Raw genomic sequence first — 12,875 nt, forward strand, 5'->3', positions numbered from 1 at the left:
TTATACATCTTCAGGAAACCCACTATACAAAGAAGAATACATTCCAGATATTCTAAAATATCAAGGACATGATTTCTATTTTGGGATCATCACAATAATCCTCCTCTGAAAACAGATTAGAAGTCAACACATAATGAACGTAAAGGCCAACTTACTAAAATAAAATAGTATTTGATTTAAATTGTTGCTCACTTAGGAAGTATAATGACTATTCTCTGGTCAAGGATGCCAAGATTCACTGTTATAAACGATGCAACATCAGTATTTAGTGTATATAAAAATTCTAGGATTCAATATATTATAATGAAAAGTTTATAATAATCACACAGAAAGTATTCCTCTATATATTAATCACGATTGAGTTTCACATGACGAAGACTGAAAAAGATATGGTTGAATTAGATCTTCAATACCTTTTGTAACATATATGCTGAATTGCCTCTAAGCTTTAATGTTGCAAACAATTTTCTATGAGATGTTAAGGAGTGCTCACAATCTTTACCATTAGAAGGGAAAGAAGAGAACCTGAAGCTCCATTTTTAAACAATGACAACAAAAAGAAGAATATAAAAACCTAGTGTTAATAAAACATTTAAATAGTATAAAATAGCAGAATTTAAATATCAGTTATATGCTGTCATTACTTGGGCTTTTGGATGTGTTTTCTTTTAAGTAACCAGCATCCTTCTCATGTAGTGACACCCCGTCTTGTACCCGCAGGCCCCCTCTGGCTCGCCCTGCAGTGACTCTGAGGTCTGTCTGCGTGTTGCGTGGTGAGCCACCACCAGGCCCCAGACTAAAGCAGCATGGTCTGAGCCACCTTGCTGATCGTGGACACAGCTTTCTCCAGTTCCTCTTCTGTTTGTTCCCCTGTGACCACAACCCTAATGCACAGAGGAGGGAGATACTTCTCTTCTTTCTCCAGGTAGTGCTCCTGAGTTCACATGATGCCTCTGTCCATGCACTGAGTTGCAATTTCCTGAAGTAGTTTAACCTCTCTTTCTCGACACCCAGTGCTCTCTTCCAGCAGGAAGTGAAATGCCAGAGAAATGAACTCACCCACCACTTTTAATCCAGAAATGCCTTGTAAAGCTTTATGGATTCGTTTACACTTTTCCTGGATTTTCTTCCATGATGTTGAGGGTCTCAGTGGCAGCAGCAGCTAACAGGGGAGGAGTAACGAAGCTGAAAAGCAGTATCCCTGGCTGGAAAGTCACAAACGGTCAGTTACGGAAGACTTACCACAGCAGAAACCCCCAACAGAAGCAAGTGAATTCTCCGTGTTGGCACTGATAAGATCAATATGATCAATACTGATTCCAAAATGCTCAGTGACTCCTCAGCCATGCTCCCCCAGGACTCCAAACGAAAGGCTTTCCTCCAGAAAGATCCTTGCGTTATATTTGTAATTTAACTGAACCAGTTCTGGAAGAGGGCAAATCGTTCCAGTATTCATGTACAATGCCTCGACTACAATGAAACTTCGAGTTACACGAGCCTTGCAAGGATTCTTTTCATCTTCAGTCTCTTGTTCTTTTAGTGGTTGTTCCAGGTCATCCGTATCATTATGGTTAAATAGCTTACTGTCACTACGTGATGCCTGTAATCCCTTCTGAATAGCAAAGCAGGCAGCTTTATCTACAGACACAGTGTCCCCTCTCTTACAGTAAGCAGCAGTAGCGCTGGCTATCACGGCAAATCCATGAGTGTATAATGGCTGCTTCTGTCTTCATAAATTTTGCCAGGTGGTCTTCCAAATCCAAGTGCACAACAAATGTGCCATAAAATCCTCTAGGTCCACAAGTTCCCACACCATACGTCTTTAGAGATGCCAAAGCGGCTGCCTTGAGCCTAGGGTTATCCAACAATCCAAGAAAATTGAATGAGGCAAAGTTTATACCTTCTTTTCCATTCACCACAATGTTATACCTTTTGGAGGACCTGAAACGATGCTATAGTTGACAGCAGGAAGGTCTCTTGAGACAAGAGAAACAAGAGGTTCTGGTTGCCAAGCTTCAATCAGTTCTTCCTTTTCCTTGACTGTAAGATCAGAACTCGTTCTTGTAGCTTGTGTGTTTTAGAGAAAAGAAGTCTGATTAGCCAGAGTATTAAACTTCCTTCCAAAATAAGATGATAAACAGGAACCTTAATGAAATTATCCATGTCAGGTCGTCTTTTCAGCTGTACATTTCCAGGATAAAGGTCAGGCTGACTTTTATGTTTTACACAGCTAAACACACTAAGTGCATGTAGAAGATTCCAGATAATAACTAAGCCCCCATCAGTCCGTTATGGGGTGCTATATTCCAATAGGTTGTCATTGGAAAGTCATTTTAAAAATGTATTTAGAAATGGAAATACAAATAATTTTCAAATATTAGACAGAAAGAAAACAATGCGGATTCACAATAGTCAAAAAAAATTCAGAAGTTGGGGACAGGGAAACTGCTGACAATTTCACATATAAACTTTCAGGTCATTGCACAAATAACTTTAAAACTACGTACATGTTGCATATGTTTGGGTACACAGCAAGACTCCTCAAATTCTGCATACACAGTGCACAGAAATTAGAAGCAAAACCAGAAATCTAAGACTATTTTTAAAATTTGCTGATCCCTCCTGAATGTAATTCAGTTAAGAGTGAGGGACTCTACCAAAACAATCCTTTTGGTTCATCAATAATCAGATTATAGTTGACAAACGTAAGTCCAAGTCACGAGTTAAACATTCCACTCCACAGAGAAATCATCCTAAGAAAAGTTTAAATGTCTACTGAATTAATAAAAATCGCAAATGTGGCTTCATTTCTTCCCTAGGAAATGTGACATCCAGGAGGACTTCTCACTTATGGTCAGTACCGAGGGGGGAATAGAAGTTACATAGTAAGAGGGCAATTCTTCAGAAAGGCAGCAACAATATATAGTAGAAATTACTCATTTCTAAAAAAAAAAAAAAAGAAATCTTAAATCTAAGTGCTCATCTTAGTCACTGTAATCTATCTAAGGGTGGACATCACTTAAGCCCTACTTGCTCTCTTAACGGTTTTTTTGTTTTTCAAAACGTCCTGATGGGTTCTACAATGATACATCTTGCATCATCACCCTTGCCAGTAAGTGCAATATTAAGTTTTAAGAAAATTATCAAAAGAAAACTGAGATTCACTTTAAATGAATGTAAGCCCTGTAAGCACAGGGACTTTTACCTGTTCGCTCACTGCACTATTCCCAGCATCTAGATCTCTGCTGTCCAATACTGTAGCCACTAGCACCATTCAACTACTTAAATACACATCTAAATTAAATTAAATGGAAAATTCAGCCCCTCGGTTGCACTAGCCCTGTTTCAAGTGCTTAATAACCGCATGTGGTTAGTGGCTACTGTACTGAACAGCTCAGCGGGCACCCAGAAAGTTCTGTTGCACAGTACATGGGCACTCACTAAATGTCAAATGAATGAACATGCTCCAAGACTGACATTTTAAAATTTCATATTATCTTACCTACCTGAAATAGCTGGCCTTTCAAAACATCTCCTAACTAGTCTTTCTTTAAAAATTTACTAAAATAGTTGTATCTTTACAAGACAGAAAATGGGACGTGTGCAGAAGAGTGATAAACTATTTCATATACCTAAATCATTCGGCTTCCTTTCTAACCCTATGTCCGAACAAAAACAGACAAAAGTCCAACTTATGACAGTTCTTTCCCTTATTCCCTGCTCCACAGTTCTGAGAACCTGTCTTCCCTAGGACCTCTCCAGACTGAGATTTTGCACTCTCCTTTCATCACTCCGTTTTGCCATCAGTCCCAACTCTCATTTTTGACTAGCCTCTCTCCTGTACCCGGGCAGGACCTGGAGAGGGCTCCGAGCTCTCAGCAGCGCAGAAATGAGACCCCCGGCTCCGGCTCCATCCCGTGCCTCCTGACATTCCGCCGCTGGGAAATATGTGTGCCTGTGAGACTTTCCAGCCAGGGACGCCAAGGGTCTGAGTGTCACCCGGCCTGCCCCGCCCAGGCCTCAGACCAAAAATCTACACAAACCATCCACTTCCCCAGGGCTGGGTGTGCCCCAGTCCTTATTTGGACCGCTAGTGGGGAATTCAGAAATCCAATCATTTAAATGGCTTCCACATCTGATGGTGTCATTCCAAAAGTCAGTTGATGAGACGTATTCAAAGAGGTTTCCAGTGAATTTCATAACCAAGGGGCTTTGTGTAGATGACGAAGATGAGAAGACCAAATACCACATTCAAATTTATATAAATGGGAGAATTCTAAGATGCCACCCTAAGATTTCCCACCTTAATCCCCAGGACTGTGAATGTAATGAGGTATCACATCCATGATTATGGTATGTAACAGTGCAAAAAGGGATCTTGCTGATGTAATTAAGGTTTGTTATCAGTTGACTTCCAGTTCATCAGAAGAGGGGTTATCCAGGCAGATCCAATCTAATATTTGAGTCCTGAACAGCGCAGAGTTTTCTCTGGCTGATGGCAAAAGGAGAAGTCAGAGAGAATCAAAGCATGAGGATTCCACACATAGTTGCCGGCTCTGAACATGGATGGGGCTGTATTAACTATGTTTCTTGTTTTCTTCAGGTTTATGCTGGGACATATGGGGCCTTGCTGATCCTGGTGGGGTGGCCCCTTCCAGAGCTGTATAATTTCTAAAGATAGTGAACAATTCACCTGAAGAGCACCCTTCAAATGCAGACCAACAGATCCAGAGCCCACACCCCACCCACATTTTCTACCAGGTTCTAATACTCTCTGTCACTATCTATCTGCTGTAATCACTCCAGAGCTGGGTACCAGATAACTAGGGACAGCCCCATGACCCAGAGCCCTGAAATTATTCAATCTAGCCAATCCTAAGCCTGCTTACCCTGCCTCTCCTATTTCTTCCCTTAGAAACCACAATAAAGTCCCCTGATCACACTTGCCCTAACACCCTCTGCCTTTTGGACACCCTGGTGCTTCCCCATGTGGCCCACCTGTGGAGTGGCATGCCCCTTCCCCAAAGGAACTGTGAGTAACAAACTTTCTTTTCAGTGGCAAGTATCTCTTGATCTGTTGGTCTTACTGACTCTCAAACTTTCTATTAATATTTTAAATTCATTTAAAATTAATATTTTAAAACAGGGGCCATGTGCAAGGACCAGAGAGCAAGTGAGGGGACCCCAGGAGCAAACAGAAACCCTGGCCAACAACAAGCAAGGAAAAGGGGAACTTTAGTCCTATGACTGCAAGGAACTGAATTCAGCCACCACCTGAGGGAGCCTGGAAACGTCTTCCTCCCCCAACACCCCAGATAAGAGTCTTGTTGGACCAACTCCTTGATTTGCGTCCATGAGATGCTCAGCAGAGAACCCAGCCGAGCCTGCCCAGACTTCTCAGCTAAGGAACTGGGGTTTTGTCTTAAGCCCCTAAGTTTGTGATAATTTATCACGCAGCATAGAAAGCTAATACAATATACATAAAGATGCTACATATGCACATTCATATATTGTATGTAGGCTGCTGCCTTAAAATGTTTATACAATTTAAATTTGGTGTACTTCCTCAAATCCAGATAAATCATATCAGCTCGTTTACATTTTCAGGACACAGGAAGCATTTTCATTCCAGTGTTGAATGGAATTCAAAACTACTAAATAGTTGCCAAAGCACTGAGCAGAGGTCAGCCCCCTATGGTTTGTGCATCTCCACGTGGTTCATAATGGCGTTAAAGCCACAGGGACAACAGCCCAGGATGCATTTGTCTGGTGTTCTTTGATGAGGCGTGAATTGCTCATCTTTTAATACTAAGATTCCTGTGCCAGCTGGAAGTGTGTGCACAGTGCCTTTCTTGCCTCTGGCCCCGATGAGCACGGAGATGCAAACACCAAATAGCCAGCAGGCCTACCATGGTCAGCTGTTAGCAGTGAACAAGACAGACACCTTGGGCACATTGACAAATTGGTACATATGTTACATGACAGATTCCTTCAGTGGAACAATCCTGTCTCATACAGCATCAAAAACAATGCGGTCCTGAAAATATAGTCCGTTTTGACAAATAGTTGTTTCCAATCTTAATCAGAAGGTTATGGTATGGATATAAATTTTTTTTTTTTTTTTTTTTTTTTTTTTGGTGGTACGCGGGCCTCTCACTGTTGTGGCCTCTCCCGTTGCGGAGCGCAGGCTCCGGACGCACAGGCCCAGCAGCCATAGCTCACGGGCCCAGCCGCTATGCGGCATGTGGGATCCTCCCGGACCGGGGCACGAACCCGCGTCCCCTGCATCGGCAGGCGGACTCTCAACCACTGCGCCACCAGGGAAGCCCTGGATATAAATTTTTAAAAGCAAATTTTAAAGTTTAATGCATGTGTATTGCACACCTGTCATATTTATGGTTCTGAGCCAAGTGCTAGGACAGGGCGTGGGATAAGATGGATGCAGCCCAGTGTCCCCCTTCAAACCAGGTATACGCATAAACCTCTTCCTTCTCTGCAGATGTTCTCTTCAGAAAGATCTGAGGGTCCAAATCCCCGGATCCGGCGACATCCGTGATGCACCTGCTTTGGGAATTCGGGTCTGAGTCTCCACAGCCACCTTCCCATCAGGACGCACAACCGAGGCCATACATCTGCTCTCTGTCATGCTGGAGGTTTCTGTTCCACCACACGTGGTCTTCAGATGTCTGTCAATGAGCTGTCACTCTCCCTGGCACTGGGAGAGCAGAGAATTAAAGGGTGAAATTCTTTGAGACACTCAGAAAAAATGCTTTCCTCTTGAGCTTTTTCATTTACTTCATGATCAGCACCGTGGCTCTTATTCTAATTTGCCTCCACACTAATTGCCGTTTCTCAACATTAATGGACCCAGAACCACACTTAGCAACTGCTAAATGGCTCTGCATGACTCATCTGGGCCAGAGACTGGCGTTCTCTTCTGTGTGCAAACCCGGCCGCCCCTCCCCACAGGGGCTGCATCCTGGCCCGGGGCAGCCTGCATCTCACTGCAATGCCAAGCCCCTTGGTCCAGAAAGATTGGAGCCCTAAAACCTCCAGTTTTCAAGACAGACTCTCACTTGCATGAGAAGGCCTACTGGGCTTGGGAACGGACACAAATTTGGTCTCAGATATGCTGGAGCAAAGCCCAGATGGGACTGGGTCGTGTTGAGTGGAAGTGCAGTCTTATATTCTCTATTCCACACTATCAGTCTCATCTTCTTTTTGATCTTATCTTTTGTGGGGAGGTGGGATGATCTGAATAAAGGAAAAAACCCAAAAGCGAAGAAGAGAGACTAAGAAAGCATGACTCCATAGCAGTCATTGACCTCTGAAATCACGGTGGTTAGTCTCAGTGTTCTCCACGTGAATATGTGTGAACACATGTGAACATGTGGTCTCCCCTTGTGGCTTGTCACTTGGGAACAGCCTTCCAGGCGACACACACACTCCAGTGATGAGGATGATCTCAGACTCTAGAAGTCTCAATACAGAAAAATAATACCTTTTTACCCAAAAAGTATTCTGTTCTGGAATAACCAAATCAATTCTTCATCCATAATTGAGAAAATGTAAATCAATCTCAAAGTTCCATACAGGCTTTACCAAATATTTTTATGTGTCAGGAAGTGTGCTAAACAAAGACACCGCAAAGGGATACAACCAGATCATGTCCCCCACACACACCCCCAAAGTCTCCCATTTCACTTGAAGCCCTTGTACCAGCCCCAAGGCCCGGTGTGATCTAAGCCCCAGACCTCAGCTCCCACCGCCAGCCTCTTGAACTCTGTTCCAGCCACACTGGCCTCCTTCCTGTCCTGTGAATGTCAACCAAGTGCCGACCTCAGGACCTTTGCACAGCTGTGCACTTAGCCTGGAATACTCTTCCCAGCCACCCACAAGGCTTATTCCTTCCTGTCCTTCAGGCCCTCACTCTAAACGTCACTTTCTCCAGGCTTTCCAAGGACACGTTATCCAAAATTACGCCCCCATCCTATTACCCTCTATTCCTCTTGCCTGGTTCAGAATGAACAAGATAAGATGGGGAGAAGGAATGTGGAGTCCAGAGGTCCAGAAGAGCCTGGATCTGACCATATTACAGATCAAAACCAATCACAAGCCCATCTTGTACGGGTCCATGCCCACCCTGTGGGTTCATGGTGACTCCAACCTCACTTGTCCCCTTGAGCCATCCCTGTTGGCACAGTCACAGATGAAAGAGCAATGTCTTCGTGTGTTTACAGAACAGAGATACCATGGGAGCAACGACTTTGTTTTCCCCACGCTGTATCCCTGTGCTCAGACAGTTCCTGCCCCACGGGAGATTTGTTTGCTCAGAAGGGGTTCCACAAGTAGGAGAGGCACCCCTTTTTCTCTTCTCCCTATTTCCATTCCTGCTACATAGGATGCAGACATGATGGCTGGAACTCCAGCAGCCTCTTGGATCATGATTTGCATACAGTGATAGGAGCCACATGCTGAGAGTGGCCAAGCAGGAGGAGACTAGACCTGAGGACATGCAGAAACTCTCACACCAGCCTGGACTGCCCCCCACCGAACGTCTCCTGATAAAACAAACCCTTATGATTTAAAGCACTATTATTTGGGGTGGGGGGGTGTCCGTTAACTGCTGTCAGTACATTCCAGCCAATAGCAGAGGCACATCTGTAACTAAACAAGTTGTGTTTATTACTCATTACAGTGAGAGGGAGTTCACAGTGTGGGAATCCACCAGGCATCTCAGTAAAAGCATAAGAGAGAAGGCTTATCATAGGATTTAGTCTTTGTGCCTAACAGAAAGCCAATACTACAAAAATGTGGTTGAATGAATAAAGTGTAAGAAAAAAAAATCTGGAATGTAACGTAGCTCTTTTATATCTGATAAATACAAATTTAACTTATATTATATTTCCTCCATTCTCAAACCAATAAAAGGAAGCAGGGTTCCTTAGAAAAATGGCTAATTCTAGAACAAGATGAGCCTGGAGCATCTAATAAGCCAGAAAGTAAGGGAATGCTCAGAAAAAAAAGAGATGACCCACAAGGTCCAGTGACACAGGAGCCAGATGAAATCTCTCCCAATGTCCCCAAACTGGAACAACAAAATAAAGTCCTATTGGATCATAACCTAAGTATAAATTATCAATATCTGTGAGTCCATACTGATATAAATAGATAAATAAATAAATGGGGGTGAAGAGACAAATCTCCCATGTGGAAGAATTCTAAATAAATGATGTGGATGCTCTGCCCTCAAGGAGATGAACTATAACTCCCCTCCCCGTAAGTGTGGGCTGCACGGAGTGACCACCTTCCAAGGACTGAGGAATGGAAGGAGTGGGGTAGCTTCAGAGAGCAGAACCTGGACTACAGGACCTCAGCCAGGTCCACACCAACAGTGGTAAGTCATGTTGATGGTGCATACCCTTGATAGGATGTGATGACAAGTGTATATTACCTCTGTGGTCCTCCTCCCCAAAAGCCATAAACCTCATCCAACCATGAGAAAAACTTCAGGCAAATCCCAATAGAGGGACACTCAACAAAAAACGTGCCCAGTACTCCTCAGAATTACCAAGGTCATCAAAAGCAAGGAAAGTCTGAGTACCTGCCAGGGCCAAGAGGAGCCTAAGGAACCATGATGACTCAATGTAATGTGGTGTCTAGGATGGGATCCTGGGACAGAAAAGGACATGAGGTAGAATCTGAGGAAGTTGGAATCAAGAATGGAGTTTAGTTAACAGTAAAGTCTAGATATTGACTCGTTAATTGTAACAGGTGTACCAATCCATGTAAGATGGTAACAATAGGGAAAGCTGAGTGTGGAGTGTATGGGAACACTCTGTGTTATCGTTGACATTTTTTTGTACCTATGAAACTGTTCTTAAATTAAAAGTTGGTTTTTTAAAAGGCCAACAAATATACATTAATAAATTTTCAGGTAATTTTTTATAGTTTCAAGGAAATGATCATGACAATGTTATAGAGCACAGGAAAATATTAAAAGTTTTTTATATTCACTTTAAGTAGCTAAAATACTCTCATACTAAATTTGACAGAGGTTGCATACATATAGATACATATAAAATCCTAAAATATTGTCAAATTGAGTTAAAGTGTATCAAAAGAACATTCTAATGAAATATGGAGTTTAATATCTATTACTACAATATCAATCTATCACTTCAAAGGGTCAAATAAGAAAACAAATTTTCAATAGATGCTTTAAAAGGTTTTAGATATAATTCAATATTACATATTAAAATTCTTAGCAAAACAGAAATTTAAAAAACAATAGATGGTTAACATGATAAAGAACGGTGGTCTTACATCAATAGGCAAAATCTATTTAAAACTCAAGTGGCATTCCCACTGAAATCAGAAATAAGTCCACTATTTATGCCTGATAAGTTCACTAGTGTTATCTGGACATTGAACGTAGAACATAGTTTTCTGGACATTGAACATATTATAAGGTGAGAATTAGAAAGAAGGAGAAACCCCACTAGAAAAGAGGCAAAAGTATTATATTTTTAAAAGACATCATTGTACTTCTAGGGAAAAAAATGAAAGAACCCATTTTTTTAAAAGGCATCAGATGTCACTTACGTGTAGAATCTAAAATATGACACAAATGAACTTATCTACAAAACAGAAACAGACTCACAGACATAGAGAACAGACTTGTGGTTGCCAAGGGGGCGGGGGGTGGGGGAGGGATGGACTGGGAGTTTGGGGTCAGCAGATGCAAACTATTATATACAGGAAGGGTAAACAACAGGGTCCTACTGTAGAGCACAGGGAACTATAGTCAATATCCTGTGATAAAACATAATTGAAGAGAATATGAAAAAGAATATATATATATTCTTTTTACATATAACTGAATCACTTTGCTGTACAGCAGAAATTAACACAACATTGTAAATCAACTGTACTCCAACAAAATAAAAAAAATTTAAAAGGCATCAGGGGGACTTCTCTGGTGGTGCAGTAGTTAAGAATCCACCTGCCAATGCAGGGGACACGGATTTGATTGCTGGTCCGGGAAGATCCCACATGCCGCAGAGCAACTAAGCCGATGCACCACAAAGACTGCACTCTAGAGCCCTTGAGCCACAACTACTGAGCCCGTGTGCTGCAACTACTGACGCCCACGCACCGCAACAAAGAGTAGCCCCCACTAGCCACAACCGGAGAAAGCCTGCGTGCAGCAACAAAGACCCAATGCAGCAAAATTAATTAATTAATTAATTTTTTAAAAAGGCATCAGAATTTATCAGAAAGTGCAGTAAGTTTGTCAGGTTCAATATACATGCAAAGTACTATAACTTTATATAATCAATAACTTGTTAGAAAATATACAAGAAAAAACTCAACAAAAAATACAAAATACCTGTCCAAAATGAGTGAGACTAGATCCTGCGAAGATAGCCAAGGGCCAAAGAGAAAAAGGAAATCAGTCACTAACAAGACTTAGAAATGGATCAGGGGAGAGTCTTATGGAAGGAGCCACACCAGAGAATTATGAGACACCTTTTATTGCAGAAATATCATAAAGGGTGGTAAGCATGGAGTCTATTGGATTTGGGGGGTGACCCTCTACAACTATCCAGTGATCACTGAAACCCCATGATCGTGTGTGTGTGTGTGTGTGTGTGTGTGTGTGTGTGTGTGCACTTGAGAAAAAAGACACAAAAAACTTTTGAAGATTTCTTCCATCAGAAGCTAGATCTAAGTCTCAGACATTCCCACAGTTTTGACCACTTGAGTGGACTGCTCAACTCTTCCAAAAAGTAGAAATCAAGACCAGGAAAGAGTGGTCACTCTGGAAAATTTGCTGCAAGAAAACAACTTTTTCACCCTTTTTCTTTTGTGCTCAACATTCCATCAGCAGCAGTCCCCCTGCTGACATACACCTCAGCTAATGATTTTAAGAAATCAATTTATTTTTCTAAAGTCCAACAAGGGGATGGACTTCAGTATAGGTAGTACTTGTTCAATCCCAAACTCGAAGAATTGAGAAATAGTTACTGAACCATCGATACACTCATGAAAAAGAAAAAGGAATCTAAAATGCAAACATGATTTTAGGTCTAAGGGCAGCCTTCACAGTCACTAACTTTGGGGACTATTTCTTATATATATTTTAAGAGCTTGGAGGTATAATTGATACACAAAGAACTGCACATATTTACTGTACAAATTGATGAGTTTGAACATATGCCTGCAGTTTAGATACTATTACCACAATCAAAGGAATAGACATTTGCAACACCTCCCAAGATTTCCTTGTGTCCCTTTGTCTTTGGTTTTTGGTTGTTTTTTTTTTAATGCATTCACTAACTTTGAACTACTTTTCTAAAATGCAGCAGAAAATAATATTAATAATATGTAAACACACAAATACAAACATACACATAAAATCTACTGCTTAAAAGCTGAACACTTAGAGTTTGGTCCAGAGGATTACTAAATTACCTCCTAGTTTTTCAGGTTTCACTCATTTACATGGTAAAACTATAGCTAATTAAAAACATAATAAATGAAAGGAATAATGAAAAGAACATAAAACTTGACTCAAACTGAAGACACCAGGATTCAAATTCTCTGAATAAATCACTAAACTATCTGATCCCTCATTTTCTCACACCATCAGCGAATGTGTGTAAATACAGTTCATAATGGTAAATTACTACATAATTGGGAAATATAATTTCACCAACCTACCTACCCATTTCACAGCAAACTAGTCAAAATATGAACCTCTAGAAGAAAATGATTTTGAACTGCTTGTGAAAGCAAAGGAAAGACCTACATATGAAATAATATGAATATGTAGTGCCTAAATATCCATACAGGTAGCCAAATTTCCCATG

At 41.5% G+C, this 12,875-nt stretch overlaps 1 pseudogene; it reads right to left on the minus strand.

Annotated features, from left to right (window-relative positions):
* Positions 1-1,337: 1,337 nt before the first annotated feature.
* Positions 1,338-2,163, minus strand: LOC116751145 (annotated as a pseudogene).
* Between the last annotated feature and the right edge of the window lie 10,712 nt (positions 2,164-12,875).

Source organism: Phocoena sinus, chromosome 3 (assembly GCF_008692025.1).
Source record: "Phocoena sinus isolate mPhoSin1 chromosome 3, mPhoSin1.pri, whole genome shotgun sequence".
Lineage (NCBI taxonomy): Eukaryota > Metazoa > Chordata > Mammalia > Artiodactyla > Phocoenidae > Phocoena > Phocoena sinus.